The sequence below is a fragment of the Chrysemys picta genome, chromosome 9 (genome assembly GCF_011386835.1).
Source record: "Chrysemys picta bellii isolate R12L10 chromosome 9, ASM1138683v2, whole genome shotgun sequence".
NCBI classification, from domain to species: Eukaryota; Metazoa; Chordata; order Testudines; family Emydidae; genus Chrysemys; species Chrysemys picta.
In genome coordinates, this window is record NC_088799.1 from 70,691,736 (window position 1) to 70,711,635 (window position 19,900).

General features: G+C 39.5%; 1 protein-coding gene across 6 annotated transcripts in view; it reads right to left on the reverse strand.

Annotated features, from left to right (window-relative positions):
* The window catches only part of PCDH11X (protocadherin 11 X-linked), a 1,048,566-nt gene that overhangs the window by 292,357 nt on the left and 736,309 nt on the right, over positions 1–19,900 (reverse strand). The gene's annotated exons all lie outside the window — the stretch shown is intronic.

The following is a 19,900-nucleotide window of genomic DNA, read 5'->3' on the forward strand; positions in this document are numbered from 1 at the left end:
TTTTCAATGCTAAACCCTATTATTTTGCCATCACTGCACTTTCTCATTTGCTGATACTTTCCATAGGTCAGAGAAATATATACCGTAAATATCTTGACTATATAATCATCTTCAGTCAACACCAATGGCTCTTCTAGACACTGCTCAGAAAGGCTTCCCAATCAGATTATTATTTCCAGTTCAGTTTTTCCTATATTTACCCCCACAGAGTACTTACATATAATCTTTTGTTCCACATGCTTTTGACACAGAGACACAGCATCTAATTTTGTTTTCAGATGTTATCAGTATACGATACTCTATGAATTGCATAAAACAAACAGCAGAATGCTTACAGGTCAAAAGCATCCAACCTCAGATACAAAAAATAATCATTACTATTGGACCCGATAAAGGAAAGCCAATATTACTTCTCTTTTGCCTAGGTTTCATAGCCTGGGCTGCTATAGTTGCAACTTATTCAATTTCCACCAACGATTATACAACTCCTGCTCCCAGTAATTCACATACACATTCAGCTCAGACCAATAACTCTAAGATATCTATGTTTACAATGTCAATGTCACACTAACCTTTTATGATTTATTATTAATTAAAGTTACAGCCTTATCATAGGTGCCTTCCCCCTTCTCCCCAGATTTGGAAGGTGGATTTTTGAATGAAGAACAAAGGTATGTGTATTAGTCCTAACAAAAATTTTATTTAAAAAAAAAGACCTGAAATCTGCAGCAGCAGGGTCCACACAGACAATAAGCACATGGCTCACTGGAGCGATGTCGATTTACACCCCAGCTTGCCGCACATCAAATGTTTGTGTAGACATGCCTTGAGGCATGTTTTCCAGGCTTTGAATAATTCTTGTAGCTTTTAAAAAAAAATCAACATCCTTCTTGAAGACAACAGAACTGGACACAATATTTCAGAGGTAAGGCACCCTCCCTACTCCGACTTATAGATCCAAATACTATGTTCACTCTTTTAGTTATAGCATCACAGTGGGAGCTCACGTTCAACTGGTTATCTACCATGACCCCCACATCCTCTTCATAATCACTGTTTTGCAGGCTATATTCTCCCATCTTATGTGTGACCTATTCTTTGTTCCTAGATAGATGACTTTGGATTTGGCTGTATTTAAATACACATTTCTCAAATGAAACAACCTTGCCACATGTTTCAGGTTAGTCTGTATAACTGACTTGTCCTCACCATTATTTACCACTCCACTTATTTTTGCATCATCTGAAAAATTTACCAGCAATGATTTATATTTTCTTCCAGATCATTGACAAAAATATTGAATAGCATTAGGTCAAGAATGGGAGCCCCTTAAAAACACTCCAATTGGATGACTATACTCATTTACTTTTTGTGATCGATCAGTTAATCAATTTTTAATCCCTATAATATGGGCTGCACTGATTTTGTATAGTGATTTTGTGCTTCTCTCACTCTGTCTCTTTTTTTGGGGGGAGAGGGGGCAGAGGAGAGGAAAGTAACACTGCTCTACAGCCAAAATACTTCTGAAATAAATGCAGTCAAACTTTACTAATTCTGGGTCACTGATAATGAAAATGATGCTTAAAATTGTTGATTGGCTCTAGTTTTCAAGATATGCTATTGGGTCAGTATATATGACCCTTGACTTGGGAATGGCGGAGGATAAGTGAGTTATAAAGGGAAGGGATCTCAATTTAAACCAGAAATGACTAAAATACATCTTTGACTGGATCTATGAATAAATCTATGACTGGGTTTGGACAGTACTTGCTTTTTGGGCAAAACAATGAATGATGCAATCTGAAGCTGGTATTGCGTCCTACATTATATGAATTGCATTATGTTATTCCTAGAAGTCATGGATGATGCAATCATAACAAAGCTTACATTACTCTGCTGAACAAATTGCCCTATATCAGCTCTAGAAATTTTGCAAAGGGACACATTTCTGTTTAGCCAAAGTGAGCAGAGATGCCTCGTACTTGTGTGAACAGTGCAGATAACTTCTGCTATGTTTGTGGTGAAGTGACTTTTGCATCACAAATGCGCAGTATAACCACTATGGTTAAGAAAGCCTATCACCTTTATTTTGGCTGCAAAATTGGAGATCAGGACAAGAGGTGGGCCCCACATATATGCTGCAACACTTGTGCAACAAATCTTGGCCAGTGGTTGAACAGGAAAAGGAAATCTATGCCTTTTGCAGTACCAATGATTTGGAGAGAGCCAACAGATCATATCAGCAATTGTTACTTCTGCATGGTGCCTCCAGTTGGGAAAGGTGTGTCAAAGAAGAAAAAGTGGACTGTGCATTATCCAAACATTCCATCAGCTATACGCCCAGTACCCCACGGAGAAGGACTGCCGGTTCCTGATGCACCAGAATCATTCTCACTTGAGTCAGATGAGGAAGAGGAAGAGGATGAAACTTCTGGTCCTGAACCATCAATGTCACAGGACCCACATTTTCTCCCATCCTCCTCCTCTGAACCACACCTCATAACACAAGGTGAACTGAATGACCTTGTCAGGGATTTGGAACTACCCAAGAATAAGGCAGAGCTGTTGGGCTCCAGACTACAGCAGTGGAATCTCCTGGCAGGTGATGTTAGGGTTGCCATGTTCCGTGACCGTCAAAAGAATCTTGTCCCATTCTTCTTCATGGAAGGTGATCTTGTAGCCTGCAACAACATCGATGGTGTGATGGCAGCCCTCAACATCGTTCACGATCCGGATGAATGGAGACTGTTCATTGATTCATCGAAGACGAGTCTTAAAGCTGTTTTACTGCATAATGGCAATGTTTTGCCATCAATTCCGGTTGGTCATGCAGTCCATATGAAAGAAACCTATGACAACATGCAACAACTTTTGAGGTGCATAAACTATGACCAACATCAGTGGCAGCTTTGTGGCAATTTGAAGGTTGTTGTTCTCTTGCTTGGTCTGCAGACTGGATACACAAAGTACTGCTGTTTTCTCTGCCAATGGGATAGTCGTGCAAGAGATTCCCACTACATCAAGAAAGATTGGCCACTCTGACAGTCATTGGAGCCTGGGAGGAAAAGTGTTCAGCATCCACCACTTGTTGAATCAAGGAAGATTTTGTTACCACCCTTACACATCAAGCTGGGTCTGATGAAGAACTTTGTCAAGGCCATTGACAAAACACAAGCAGCTTTCAAGTACCTCCGTGGAAAATTTCCAAGGTTAAGTGAAGCTAAGATAAAGGAAGGTGTCTTTGTTGGTCCTCAGATTCGTGAACTTCTTCGAGATGATGCATTTGACCATGCACTGCATGGCAAGGAAAAGACGGCACGGAAAGCCTTCCAGTTAGTGGCAATAAATTTTCTCGGAAACAACAAGGCAGACAACTACAGGTTGTTGGTGGAAAACCTCCTCAAGGCATACAAAAGCCTTGGTTGCAACATGTCACTAAAGATACATTTTTTTGCACTCTCATCTAGATTTTTTTCCACCGAACTGCGGAGCAGTGAGTGACGAGCACGGCAAGCGATTTCACCAGGACATTGCAACAATGGAGAAACGCTATCAGGGCAAATGTAGCCCATCAATGCTTGCAGACTATTGCTGGACAGTGACAAGAGATGCTTCATTTAATGAATACAAGAGACAAGCCAAGAAGCGCCGAGTAGACACTGAATAGGACTAAACTATGTACAGAATAGTTTTTTGCCTTTTGTTTCATAATAGATTTTATTTATATAACCCTTTTGCTGATTTTTAAAGTGTTACATAAACAGGACAGGTGAAATATTATCATGTAAAGCAACCATAAACACATGAAAAGACCTAGGTTTACAATTTATGATTAAAACTCTACTATCTACACAATATACATAGACATAAAATGTAAAAACTTAAATATCTTAGAAACAGTAGCCAATCAGTTGTTTTAATTGTCATATTTGAATTCAGCACATCAAAATACATAATAAATAGCACATTTTATCTCTGAAGCAGACGACTTCTCAAAAATTGTAGACCAGTGTAATCAGAATACCATGAGGGACTCAGTCAAATGCCTTAAAGCAGACTCATGTCAAAACTCTCGACCAAACTTATGATCTCATAAAAAAGAAGTTTATTTATCCAGACCTATTTGCCTTAAAACCATGTTCATTATCATTAGCCATACTACCGTCCCTTCATTCTTTACTCATTGAGTCTCTTAGCAGCCACTCTATGATTTTACCAGGGATCACTGTCAGATTAACTGACCTATAGTTTTCCAGGTCATACTGATTACCATTTTTAAATGTTGGCAAAACACTAGCTTTGTTTCAGTCCTCTGGAGCTTCCCCAGTATTACAAGTATTACAGTATTACAATGGTTCAGAGAGCTCCTCAACCAATTCTTCTAATACTCTTGGGTGCGAAATATCTGATCTGCTGATTTAAAAATGCTTAATTTAATACTTACTGTCTAAAAGCCCCACTAGTTACTATTGGAAGATATAAATATATACCTCTTGCTTCTTCCAAATATAGCAAAAAAATATTTGTTGAATGCCATTCTATCCTTTCTGCATTGTGACTGATAATTTTACCATCCTATACCATTGCTAGGATTTCAATTTTTCTTCATATAATTCTCATTTGTTAATCCAATTTGGATAGGATGATATCTAGGAGACACACTCAGTTTGCCAAGAGACACAGGAAAATTTTGTTGGGGAATCTCACACAGTTGACTGACCAGTTGAACGCAAATAAAACATTATCCATATCATAGATTTCTCAATGTTTTTAAATGAAATAAAAGATTGACAATTTATAGATTACAACTATGTGCACTGCACTGCAAACATGAAGTTTTTAAAAAAAAACTAAAATTTCATTTTTAAAAGGTATTTCTGTTTTATTTTTAGGCTTTTTTTTTTTTTACATTGCAGGTAAAATTTTCAAAAATGCCTTTGTAGTTTAGGAGCCTAAGTCCCATTAATGTGTGCCTAAGGGCATGTCTAAACTTACCTCTGGAGTGATCAATCCAGTGGGGGTTAATTTACCACATCTAGTGAAGATGTGATAAATCGACCGCCGAGTCCTCTCCTGTCGACTCCACCAGAGTGAGAAGTGTAGGCAGAGTCGACGGGGGAGCGTCAGCAGTCGACCTACCACAGTGAAGACACTGCGGTAAGTAGATCTAAGTATGTCATAGAATATCAGGGTTGGAAGGGACCTCAAGAGGTCATCTAGTCCAACCCCCTGCTCAAAGCAGGACCACTCCCCAGACAGATTTTTGCCCCAGATCCCTAAATGGCCCCCTCAAGGATTGAACTCACAACCCTGGATTTAGCAGGCCAATGCTCAAACCACTGAGCTATCCCTCCCTGCTATTTTTCTTCCATAGCTGGAGTTATTTTCATAGCGGAAGTTGTATAACTTAGACCGACTTAGCTCATTCCCCCCCCCCCCCCCCAGTGTAGACCAGGCCTAAGTACCGAAGTCACTTCTGAAAAGGGGAGCAATTGGAAGTGTGATTGCAGCATGTGCAGAATTTAGCTAGCACAGATAAAAATAGTGGTGTAGACACAGGGGCACAGGCTGTCCAAGTGTGCTGGAGACATAGTCATGTACTCATGCTTTGCTAGCCCATACTGATATGCATGCCACCACGGCTACCCTATTTTTAGTCATGCCAGCTACAGCAAAGCTAGTGCAGGTATGCCAATGCATGTTGCAATCATGCTTCCAGTTGCAGTGTAGACATACTTTGAGATGCTTGAGAAAATTGTATCATCAGTTATTTCTAAAGGAAAATTAAAAGGTCATAAATAGTTGAACTGTGTTGTACCTAGATAGTCCAGAAGTACAACTTTTGCTAAACTACTGCTTCTTGTAAAAAAAAAATACAGAAAAGCTTTTTGTTAAGGAGAGACGAAAATATTCACAAACGTAATGGATGCATTGGTTAGATTGATATTCACTTCCTCCTCTTGAAACTTGTCAGAGCCACTGAACAAACTTGTTGTCAATCTGATCAAAGCTGCATTTCACTGATTTCTGAATAATTAGCCAGAGGGGCTACATCTTATGAACAATCTAATCCTCTCGTGCCAAAAAAACCACATCTGATGTGTTAATATTTTTTAAACAACATCTACCAATTAAATTATCATCTTTCACACTTATCAACATCACAAAAAACAAAGAACTGTAATAAAAGAGCAAATAAAAACTGGAAAATATAACAGCATTTAAAGTGTGTCAAACATTTAATTTAGCTTTTGAAAGGCAGTTATTGCATGCTAACGAGATGTCAAAATGACAGTTGAAAGCACACTTTTAAAGTTTAATGTGTGTAAGATATTTCAAGTTGACATGATTAATTTAAAATTGCTCATAAAAATACACAGATGTACTATAGCTGTTGTGCTAGTAAAACTAACTATAGTTGAGGTTGTGAAATAGTTTCCATTCTAATCCTTTGTTTTCATAGGCTCCTAACTTTCCAAGTTTGTTAATTTGGGGGTTATAATTTTACAAGTTTGGTTCGTGATAGACTTCAATTTTATTTTTTGAAAGTTTGAGTAAAGTCCTTTTAGTTGTGAGAAGGTAAAAATAAGAAAATTATAATATAAGCCATCAATAATATAAGCAGAAACTTTTGGACTGACATTTGACGCTGCTACCAGCCACAACTGGCCCAAGACAACCGATCTCACCTAGCCATTCTAAACAGAAATACCTTGGATGATGCAACAGTGATTTTTAAGGAGTATTTCTTTTAAAGTGAATTACAATAATATTGCCTTCTATGAAAAGAACCCTGCTTGTAATTCTTAGCTCTCTGCTTTCCTTAGTGCACATGCAGAACTAAAAATAGAATTTATATTGTCATAAATGTACACGCTGTATTTTTTTCATTCTAGCATCAGTCTGTCGATTGTGGTTGAAGTAGGTATATTTCTTCTTTCTTAATGTGTTAGATATAGATTTATGGAATAGTATATGTTGCTCCAATGCATTATTCATTGTCCTCTGGACCCTAGTTTTGTACCATGACAGTCAAGGTTAAACCATTAAGTGCCTGCATGATGAGGTGGTTTGAGCCACAGAGACTCGGAAGAAATTTGGAGAAGCTGATCAAAAATCCATTTGCTATTATTTTTTCTATTCAATTTTTCATTTATACATCAAATCCTTATGAAGAAATATGAATGCACAGAATTTCACAAGCCCTTATGAAGAAATATGAACGCACAGAATTTCACAAGCCATCACCAGGATTCACATAAAAAGCTTGAAAATGTGCCTTCACCATTTTTAACAAAATTAATGGATCTAGTCTTCTCTTTAGTCTCTCAGAGAGAAAGGATCCACTTGTCATTCAACTCTGTGGTTTGCATCAGAAAACAAACTGGTATTATATTGAAAGCAAATTATTTATTTTGATTTATTTAAACGTGAAAATTAAAACATTCTCAGAGAATAAAATTCACCCTAATACACAGGGCCCGGCACAAGGTCCTATGTGCCACTTATACCTACTTAAGCCCATAAAGTAAAATTCTCAATGAAGACAGTGGCATTAATGAGTTCAGATGGCCCTTAATTCAGATGTTAAGGGGTGCACAAGGCTTTCATGGGCTTTTCGGCAATTGGTTGAATTTCAAGTTTAAGGTACAGATAATCCACTGAGTATGATACTCATTGGCATGGCTGGAATATGTAATTTTCTTTCTGTATGGTAAAAAACACAATGGCAGATCTTGATAGCTACCCATGTTCCTAACAAGTACATTTCTTGATGGGTCACAGATAGGAAACTGGTCTTTCAAATATCCCGATACCAGGCCATTTAGGACATCAGACATCACGGACAGAGCTGGAGCATGTCGCATACTGCTACCATGCATTTCTGCCTGTCTATTCCACCCGGCAGCCAGGTTGCCACCTCCTGCAAGAGTGGCAAGAAAGCCTTTTTAGCTCTTTGGGGTTGTAAGCTGCAATAGTCCAAACTTAATTTCATAAGCTGTGTATCGCAGTGGCTAGGACAGAAATGTCCAGTCAGAAAATAGAGAAGGCCTTTCTCAATATTGTTGTTTTTAACCATGTTTAACCGTTATGATTCTTCTTTGATCCCAAGGCCCTACATTCTTCTGATGATGGGAGGGCAGATGCCCATAACCTTGTGGCTCCTTGTCTCCTGGGTCAGCTGGCCCTTCTGGCTGCCTGGGAGTTGGACAGCCCTAGGCAGCTTGCTGCCCCAGGACTCAGACAGCTTTAGGAGCAGCTGGCTTACCAGGACAGTACAGAAGCCTTGGGGACCTGATTCCAAGGCAATCCGCAGTGCGGGCTGCCCTGGAGCTGGGGATCTGGAAGCCCTGGTGTCCCTGGCTCAGGTTAAATCTGCATGGGGGACTGCCGCAGAGCAAGCAGACCAAGGAAGCCTACATTCCCTAGCAAGCCATCAAGCAAGCTATGGAGCAGTGGGTGGGCAAGCTGGCAGGCAGGTTGCAATACCTGCGTGGGGCCCGTCAGAAGCCTGATAAAATCGAATGGTTTCTGCTAAACATTTCAATACTGATGAACTGGCAAATTCTAATAAAAAAAATGCATAACTGGAATTTTTCTGTTCAGCTCAATTTCTTAATCTCACAAATACTTTTTTTGGCAAGGCACTGAATCAACATGGCTGTCCTGCAGGTCAGAAACATTATGACTGTGTCATACAAATATAAAATACAAAGTACAGCTGACAGCTTGCCAATATGTGAAATGTGAAGTTACACTGAACTGTTAGAGTACAGATTCTCAATGAGTGAAATGTGTTAAAATAAATTTGTTTTATTGAACAGTAAAGAATTTTTAATTCATCCTAACTAAATAATGACAGCTGCAGAATGTTTGCTACATTAATTATAGATGAATTACAATTGCTTTACAAATGAGACTTATGTGTATAATTTTTAAATGTTTTTGTAATATTTGATCATTATCACAATGGGTACATGACTGTAAATGACAATTGCCCCTATACTTTAGGGAGGGGAGGCTTTTATTTTACACACACAAACAAATATCTTAGTGTGCCACGACAGTACATACTGTTGTGTTAATTTTATTCCACCTTCCAACAACTTCACTCACAATAATCAGGGTAGTCCTCTAGACCCCAATATTACAAAAATATACACACACATCATCTAATATCTATATAACCTAAATAAAAATTAGCTTATGTAGCAGCTGACCTGCTAACTCTCAATGGGCTTCCCAACCATTATTCCTTATTCATGAATTAGACATGTTCTGCTTCTGTGGCCATATACAAACATCACATTAGATATTCCATAAAGTCACCTTCTGCAGCACCAAACCCCACAATACTGCTTAGTCGGATTGCCATTCCTGGAACTCAGGCCACTGCCAGTGGTGCCAGGAGAGCGCCATAAAAGTGAGTTAAAAAACTCTCCTGAAGTTTTAGTGCAGCCAGGCATTTGGCCTTTTGTTAGTTGACCTGAGAGATTGAGATCTCGCTCAGCACATAATCTGAAAACAACTAAGGGCTAGGAAGATTGAAGGATATAGAGGACATAAAATCTTCCTCAATGAATGGGAGAAATATTCCCCTGGCAGGAAAACCAGGTATATTCCCCTCCATCCTCCCCGCCCTCCTCCCACACACACACCATGGAAAACAAAACTAACAAAGAGTTTGAAGATATCCTGACTCCTTTCCTTATCATCAATTGCTGCACTGCAGAGATATTATAGCTTTCAGAAGGCTAAAAGTTTTTCAAAGGATATATCAGTTCAAAATATTTCATTACTGACATGCTGTCTCAAGACATTCGTTTTACAGCAAAATTTTACCAGCCTTCAGTATTAGATATAACTAAATATTTAAATAGCTTACATGGAAACTGACCTGGTTACAATGGAAGAGCACAATACATTCACTTTTTGTAGCCATCTCTTGATGTAAGGATGTTGCCATCTATTAGCATCATTGGCTTCTCTGTTGACACCAGTTAGCACCCTTGTTGTCATTCTCAACAGCAAAGCCAAAAGTGAATGGGCATTCAGAACACAGCACTCTCAGCCCCTATTCTCTCCTGAACAGAAACCCACTGGAAAGGCTCTAGGCAAAATCAAATTATTCCTTTGGTTAGGGCCTGCTCCTGCACCACTTAGGTTAATAGGAGTTTTGCAACTAACATCAACGGGAGAACAAGCAGGCTCCTGAACCCCTATGTCCCCACTATCTTTAGTGTGTAAATGAAAGCAGAATTTGGCACATTGCAAGGAAGCTTGTATTGCTGCTGTTCACGCTAGTGTTGTTCTGTGCAGATGCAAAGGACAGCATTCTTTAGGGTTTTTACTTTGGCACCTTTCATTAGCACTAAATTTATTGAAATTACAAAGAGTCAAGAGGAAAAGGCTCAAGACAGCTTCCCCCTAATGAAAACAGTTTCAAACAGAGGAGATACCGTGTAAACATGCCAACCGAGGAGGCTAAATCCATCACAATTCTTGTCTGGTGCAGGCAACCTAAAAGACATTTAATAAAACTGAATACATTTTATTTTTAAATATTTCTTTACTTTTAAGAAGAATGAGGAGCCCAGTGTGAACATCATTGGCTAAACATGGTGTAACATTTTATATTAATGTATACTTTCAGCATACTCATTTTATCCCAGAGCTATTCTAAGACAGAGCATTGCACTTTATTTAATTTGATTAAAATCAGAAGGCTTCTCCTTGCAGTACTCTTCTGCCATCATACACCAACCTCTAGCCTGACTGTGGAGTTCGATAACCCAGTAGATAAACAGGTTTTTAAATATTTTTTTATGAAATATTATAATTCAAAACCACAAAAGGAGGCAGTGCTATTTTCTGCCAAAGAAAGTAGTCTTAAATGTATGTCTAGAATACTTACAAATACTTATAAATGAGGAAAAAATTAAAAATCAAAGCACTGTGGAGTATGGTTGTAGGTTTAGTTGTTTCTTCTTCTTCCATTTTTTTTGTTCCCACAGACTACAATTGTCCTCTCGAATAATCAGAATATATGACATTGGTCTCTCAAATCACTGCTCATGTAGTGTCAGTATAGCCCAAAACACTCCCATTAACCATCCCATGTTCTTTAGAGTCCTGTTGGATTGTTCCCAAACCACGTGGACTCATTCCTTTCGATCATTAAGATTTCTTATAGCTCCTTTCTTCAAGGAGTAGAATATATAGCATAAGTGACAGAAGTAATAAAGCATATGTTGGTTTGCATGAAGAATGTTTCATTTCTGTACTAGGAGGATAGAAATGCTCTACCTGCAGTTTTGGGAAAGCTGATTCCTTCTGATTCCTTCAGCTTGTTAACACACCACATGTCTGCCAGGAGGCATGCTGCTGTACTACTTCAAAGCAACACCAGATTTATGAATTTTAATATGAACTGTATTTAGGCCAGCATTGCGTGGGTGTGCAAAAACACATGAAGAAAGGTGCAATGAGTACTCATCCCACACCCCTTTGTGCACTTGCAAAGGGTGCCACCACAATCAGATCCAATCCACAACAACAAAGATCTGTCATTTTATAATCCTTTACTAAGTTAATGAGTCGCACTGTTTAAGTGTCCTGCAGAAAGCCATCGTTAACTACACATTCTGAAGGCATTTTAAAAGAGGCATGTGAGGATCTACAGCAAGTGAGAGCTGTAAAATATGGGAACGGGTCACATGAGGTAACTTTTTGTTGCTGTTTAATTAAAGTAGGAACACTGTGCATGCTATGGGAATCAACATATGAGATGTAAAAAAGAACTTTGTGGTAAGTAGGTAGGTAAATGTTAATGTTCCCCATTACAAACAGCTCAGACAGCTTAAGGCTACATTACATTTAGGAGGCCCTCACTCTGAAAGGGAGAGCCAGCCCTCTTTAAGGAAGATCTCCAGGCAACCAGTACCTGACCTATCAACATGTCTCCAGTGTTGCCAGGAAAGCATTCTGGAGACACAGAGCTGGTGTGGAGGTCCATAGCCTCCCACTGATTGCCCAGCATTCTGTGTGGATCCCTGTTGATCCACAGGGCTTGAAAGGGGGCCCTACCACCTGTTCCAAGGGTTGAGAGGAAGTAAACCACATCCTCCCTTATTGAGCCACTGGGGAGAAATCTCTTGAGATTTTCTACTGCTTTAGACCCTTTTCAAGGGTCTCCTTGCCTAAAGGGGGGTTGGGTCCATACCCATTAGAAAATGAGCTGCAATTACACAAAGGTAGAGTTTAATACAGCAAAGAGCACCATGACATCCCTCATACTGTAGAAGATCCCTTATCTTTTCTTGATAAAGCTGAAATTCCAGGTCACTGCATAACAGAACCATGATAGTCCAAGACAATTGGTCAGAGGACAATCTACTTGTGTTTTTGTTACTTAGAAGGAATAAGTTAATATTGTTGAATGTAACCGAGAACAGAGGGAGCTATTGTAGGAAAACAAGCAAGATGGAAGTGTGTATTTACTTGAGGCATTTGCGTGAATAAAGAATCCAATGTAATCCTGGTCACTGCATTCTTACTTCCATCAATGCACAGATCATGCATGCTTTCCACCAAACAAAATATGTACCTCACATATCTTCAAAGCCAAATATTTGAAAGTGACACTTGCCGTGTATTTACATTCATTCCCCTACTGCTTTTAATTAATTTGACCTTTGGTCTTATTTTTTTGTCACTTTAGTAGTAATATTTAAATCAGAAGCAAGCTGACTTGTGAGCTTTACTATTCTTTGCAAGTCAACAACCAAATGTATATTTAAGAGGTGGTGGGAATGTATAGTGTGTAATTAGCATTATCCTCTTCATTTTGTTCCATTTCACAGAACCCATTAATAACTTTCAGTAAATAATACTGAAGCCAAGTCGGCCTCAGATGAATTATTCTATTTTAAACAATAAAATTGTCTTTTGATGTACTAGATTTTTAAATTAATTGACTCACCAGAAAACAAGCATGTGAACAGGCAGAGGAAATTACAAGAGGTAATGTCAGTGCAAGTGACAGATGAAAGAAAATATCCATGTCACTCACTTAAACCTATCTAGACAAAGATGCTGCCAAGACCACAGCTCAGAGAGAGGTGGAATTCATCTTGTCTGCATTTCAGATTACTTGTCCTGTCCCAAATACACCCTCTGCATTTTCCTAGTTGTGTTCTTCCCAATTAACACCCCTTTAAGCAGCACACCTTTTTATCCTCAAGCTACTGAAATGTAAATTTAAAATCTCTTTGACCCGCAGAGAAAATATCCTCCCACTTTTAAGTAATGACATTCAAAAAACCTGTAATGGCTGCCACCTGAATCCTTCTGAACACAAAGCAAGAATTAATTATCCCCATAGCTGTTAGTGGGAACTGGGACCATGGATTATACGAAGAGGGAACCCCAGATGGTGTATGATCAAAAGAAGAACACTTGCTAGAATATTTATTAATTATTATTATTATTATTATATCCACAGTGCACAGAGTGGATGCACCTTACTAGAATATAATACATCTTGAAGCCTTGGTTATAGCTCAGTGTGATTGTTAGATATCAGTGGCTTTCTACAGAATAAGCTTTGCTCATTTTATGCCTCTTCTTGTTGTTGTCGAATTGAACTCATCGCAGTTCATCTTCAATACCAGGGGCTAATCATCATTTCAGAAATAACCCTACCTCATTTAAACAGTGTAGGTTGCTGATGGAAAATCAGAGGAAAGCAATGCTTACTCTAAACTTTGCTTCCATTTCATTGCACTTTAAAGATGTAATTTTCATTGGCAGCCAGAAACAGCATCAGCAGCTGCCTACAAAAGGGTAATTTCTGCTCCCTTCACTCAGGATAAGATGGTGTTGGGGGAGTACCGGTAATTAAAAATTGTAGTCAGTATTTATATTATATGTTCACATGGAATGTTTTAAAAGTTCTCTAGGGAGAAGGTAGGTGGCACAGGGGGAGGTTGATATCACTGCAATAATTAATAAATAAATAATAAAATAACAATAATAATAATAATTAATAATAAATCCATCTGATACTCATGAAGAACTTTTCATTCATAGATCTCAACACATTTTACAAAAGGAGCTAAACATCATTGTCCCTGTTTTACAGATTGGGAAACCGAGGCACAAGGAAGTAAAGTGACTAGCCTTTCATCTCTGGAAAACTGAATTCAGATTTCTGCTCACACCACAAGCTTTGGTCTCATCTGAGTTCCCATCCCCCCACCCCCATCATAAAACTAATACACAATTTGATACAAAAGTCAGTTACTGTTCAGAAGAGTCTGAGGACTGAAACTGAAAGGTTAGAACCAGTGGCGTAGCAGCTTCTAAGAGGAGGGGGAGCAAACATGAAAAAGGCGCCCCCCCCTTGGCTCCTCCTCCGGCCGCTCCGCCCCTCCCCCCATGCCTCCTCCGGCCCTGCCATGTCACCCCCATGCCCCCCCTCGCTCCTCCGGCCGCTTTTGGAAAGGCGGGGGGAGCGGCTGCTTCCCCTGCACCCTGCTAGCTGCGCTACTGGTTGGAACATGAACATTGTATGGAAGAAGCAAACCAATGCCAGCTCCTTATTTTCACGTACACTAAATTTACAACCTTTTATTTATTTAGGGTTTTTTTTAAAGTATCCATATCATTTTTAATGCCTGTCTAGAAGCTTTCTCTCTCCTACGTTAGGTATGAGATGTGTATTTCACTACTGTGGCATATTAACAGGAAATAAAAACTCTAGGGAGGCACTTCTGGCCTTCAAAAAGCTTTAGAAACCAAAACAACAAAAAATAGTAAATGCTACACATGATCAAATGAAACACCGTTCAGGATGACAATGAATAGCTCATGAAAACTTTGACTTGATTAAACTCTGTAATACGGTCACAAGCTGTAGGAGCCTGAATGGGATGCCGGGCTCAGATGTTAGTTCCTATTAGGTCCATCCAGGCTTACTGAAGGATGTATTTTGTTGTGCTACCCTTTAGGCAACACCCTAGAAAAATCCACGCTCATGATAAAGCTTTGGCTGAGGTTTATGTTTTGTCATCTACATTAACAATAAAGGCAAGTCCGAGGAAGGGAAAAAGTTTGGACCAAATCTAGTTTGTGCACTCTATTTGAAGCATAGTGGAAAGTACTAGCTCACAGGGACAGAAAGAATTGCTGCTTTGTTGTATAATTAAAATCCACGCCTCCTATCCCCCTGCCAAAAAAATACTGCCTCCAGAGAAATGTTAGGTGGCAGACAGGGCCAGCAGCACATGTCTCTAGCAGCTGATAAGCTAGCTGGGCAAAATTTCCCATCACTATTCTCATATGATACCATGATCCAGCTCCCAGTGATTTATTTAGATTTCCCCCCCCTTAATATACAGCCTGTTTTCCTTGGCTTAATTTCAGCACATTAGTCTGCTTCGACCAGTTTAAAAATTTCCTCTCCATCCTTGATATTTTTTTTCCCAAATATTTTATGCTGGCCTCTGGACTGCCCTTCACTTCAAACCTACACTATAGTCTCACCTTCTCTTTTAGTCACACTCCACAGCGGATGGCACAAGACTGAACATATCACCCTCCAGTTTTCCGGGCATGTTATGCTCTTTGGAGAGTGACTGAGATGGGAATACCAGAGTACCAGGAAGTTTGAAATAAGCAGCAGCCCAACAAACACACTGCCAGACCTACTGAATTCCATGTATATCCAGGAGGAAGAAACCAAGCTGTGTTGAGATAGGAAGCTGAAAGCATGGAAAGAGATTGAGGCTCTTTGGGGAAGGCAACTGGTTTCCGAGGGGTTCAGACGTGTACAGGTACCATTTGAACCGAACCTCTGTACTTTACAAGATTTGTCCATCATTAGCTGTGATTTCAGACCTCATTCATAAAAGATGACAAATACCCAACAAAAGAGTGATCCAAAGTGACTCAGTGCAGTACTATGTTCTCATCTCCTGCTGCTCAGGAGTTACTTTTGCGAGTCAAGTCCATGAAACACTCATTTATTTTAAAATAAAAATAATGACTGATGCGAACAATCTCTGATGAAAGGAATGAGGCTATTCTGACAGGAGAAGTAATTTTCCTAAATTGTCTCTTCTCAGTCAGAAAATGATACAGTAATGTTTTACATGCCCTTTCTTTTAGCTCAATGTGACCCAAGCTGGCAAATTTACATTCTACCACTGTTTACATCCCAATGTCAAAATAACTGCCCTATTTTTTCACAATTAAAGACTATTAATCCACTGCTACTACAAAATGCATTCTAATTCCCAACTACACCCCCTAAGGACTCCCAGGAGAAAAAGAAAGCACAGAGTGACTACAAACAAGAGATTTTCTGGTTCCAGTCAATAATTTACCTATCATTCCACAATTGGACAGTTACAACGGAATAATTTTGTAAAGTTCTTTATAAATGCTGATGCACATTCTGATTCTTGCTAGTGAGACATTAAGCACTTTGCTGCATCCCCTGAGTTTTCGTTGTCAATAAATCTCTCAAGGAGACAAATACCATAATAACCATAGAATCACAGAAATGTAGGACTAGAAGGGACCTTGATAGGTCATCCAATCCAGTCCCCTACACTGAGAGGACTAAGTATTGTCTAGATCATCTCTGACAAGTGTTTGTCTAACCCAGTGATATTCAGATTGAGGCTCACGAACCACAATTGGCTCCTTAATCTGTCTCCTGCAGCTCTTTGCATCACATATTAAAACACTGTGAGATTTAATTAGGGCCGACTCTAACTTTTTTGCTGCCCCAAGCAGCAAAAAAAAGCGCCGCCCCGCCGAGCCCCCCCCCCCCCCGCCACGCCGCCGGAATGCCCCCCCCCGAGCGCTGCACCCCGCGCCGCCCCCCCCGCCGAGTGCCGCGTCACCGGAGCCCGCCCACCCCCCGCCGAGCACCATGCCGCCGGGGCCCGCCCCCCCCCGCCGAGCGCCGCGCTGCTGGACCCCCCCCCCCGAGCCCCGCTCCCAGTGCCCCCCCCTCGCCGAATGCCGCGCCGCGCTGCCCCCCGCCACCCCAAGATTGGCCGCCCCTTACCAGGTGCCGCCCCAAGCATATGCTTGGTTGCCTGGTGCCTGGAGCCGGCCCTGGATTTAATTATTAACCAATCTAAGTTATTCACCAATCAGGATGTTTTTACTATGTTATTAATCAATTGTAGTTGATAAAATAATATTTGCTCAGTCATTTTGCTGTGAGAATGAGAGAGAGAGAGAGAGAGTAAATGAAACAATGAATTCACACTACTGTGGCTCTTTTGGGTAATGTTGATCACTAATTTGGGTCCTGAACCATGGAGGTCTGAATATCACTGGTCTAACCTGTTCTTAAAAACCTCCAATGACAGAGTTTCCACAACTTCCCTAGGTAATCTGTTCCAGTGCTTAAATTACCCTTACAGTTAGGAAGTTTTTCCTCATGTTTAACCTAAAATCTCCCTTGCTGTAATTTAAGCCTATGACTTCTTATCTTGTTCTCATTAGATAAAAACGATTTATCACCCTCCTCTTTATAACAACCTTTTACATACTTGAAGACTATTATCATGTCCCCAACTCAGTCTTCTCTTCTTCAGACTAAAAAACCCAATTTTTTCAATCTTTCCTTGTAGATCATATTTTCTAGACCTTCAATTGTTTTTGTTGCTCTCCTCTGCACTTTCTCCAATTTGTCCACATTTTTCCCAAAGCATGGTTCCCAGAACTGGACACAATACTCCAGCTGAGGCCTTATCAGTGCTGAATAGAGTGGAAGAGTTACTGCTCATATCCTGCTTATAACACTCCTACTAATACATCTCAGAATAATATTCACTTTTTTGCAACAGTATTAGATTGTTGATCAATATTAATTTGTGATTCACTATAACCCTTGCTGGCATTCATTTCCCATTTTGTGCAATTGATTATTCCTTATGAAGTGTAATACTTTGCATTTGTCCTTATTGAATTTCTCCTGTTTATTTCAGACCATTTCTCCAGTTTGTCAAGATCATTTTCAATTCTAATCATGTCCTCCAAAGCACTTGCAACCCTTTCCAGCTTGGTGTCATCTGAAAACTTGATAAATTTACTCTCTATGCCATTATTCAAATCATTTATGAGGCTATTGAATAGAACCGGATCCAGGACAGATCCCTGCGGACCCCACTTGATATGCACTTCCAGCTTGATTGTGAACTATTGATAACCACTCCGTGAATATGTTTTTCAACAATTTGCGCACTCACCTTATGGCAGGTTTGTCTAAGGCTATATTTCCCTAGTTTGCTTATGAGAAGGTCACGTGAAACAGTATCAAAAGCCTAACTAAGGTTGAGATATATCACACCTACTGCTTCCTCCCTCTATCCACAAGGTTTGTTACCCTGTCAAAGGAGGATACTAGGTTAGTTTGACATGATTTGTTCTTGACAAATCCACGTTGACTGTTACTTATCACCTTATTATCTTCAAGGTGCTTACAAGCTGATTGTTTGATTATTTGCTCCATTATCTTTCTGGGTACTAAAGTTAACTATCACAGATTGCAGACGACTTTAGGAGTCTAAAAACAGCCATGCCAGGTATAGCATAATACTATTTTGCCCTTATAAGCACCATGAACCACAAAGGGCTTTATAAAGATGAATTAAATTTCATAATAGTGGCAGCAAGGTAGGTAGTTATTATTATAACAATTTATCAGATGGATAAACTGAGGCACAGAAAAGTTAATGAAGTCAGTTAGTGAAGGTCAGAAACTATAAGTCAGTGGAAGAGTCCAAAATAGAACCTAAGAGGTCCTGACAGTAGAAATAGTTATTTAGGATGTAATTATATTTTATGTTCTCAATCTATCATCCCTTTAGCAATGTAATTGTCCTCCTTTCATTAAATGCACACACCACAACCATGCATTTGCTCTATGTAATGTATTTTTGTATGATATGTCATAGCAGTTTTTTTTAAAGAAGGGATTATGTATGTGCATTTATAAGTGTAATACATATGTATGTCTACACAGCATCATTTAGAAATACAATGGAGCCAGACAATACATCACAAAATGGAGGGGGGGAGTGCCTCAATAAAAAAATTGTTTTCTGCATAGCTGTAGCAATACTAACAGGTATTCATTGTACTGAATAGTAATGCAGTCCATTTTAGAAGTGCCATATGGATTCAAAGATGCCATTAGCAACTTCTTCTAAGATTACACCTGTGTCTGCAAGTGATAGGACAATAACGATCTTATCTGCTCTAACAAGACTGAAAAATTGGCAACTGCAGAGGGTGCATGCTGCCAAATGCTGCATCTGTGAATAACAGAGACCAGTTCATTAATGGAACTGTTCAAATTAGCTGTGAGAATCCAAGAGCTGAGAAAAGACTGCCTGATGAGCGAGACTTTTACTTAAAAAGCTCTATAGGTTCATAAGCCTTAAGAGAGCTTCATTATAGCAAACTAATGTTACTTTAAAATATGCCCATTTCAGCTGTGAAGCTGCATTCAACACCAATGCTCCCTCCAGAGTTTGCCACTCTTTGTAAGAGAATATTTTGGGCTTTGGAAGAGTTCAGGATATAAAGATTAGATGCTGCAGAGTATACTACTTTATAGGCTCTGCTCTGAAAGTAAGAATTTCATTTGGCACTCTGCTTTATTTAAAATTTAAGACAGTCATGCAGTCTGTCCACTCAGGCTTTCAAACTGCTTCAAAGGAACAGAATGACATCCCTCCACAGAAGCAATAACAGCCAATAATGTGCACCCATATACAGCACAGTAGCACCTTTCATTTCAAGGATTACACAGGGCTTTTACAAATAATTACAGTGAGCCAGATACAATAAGGGCTAGTCTACACTACCCGCC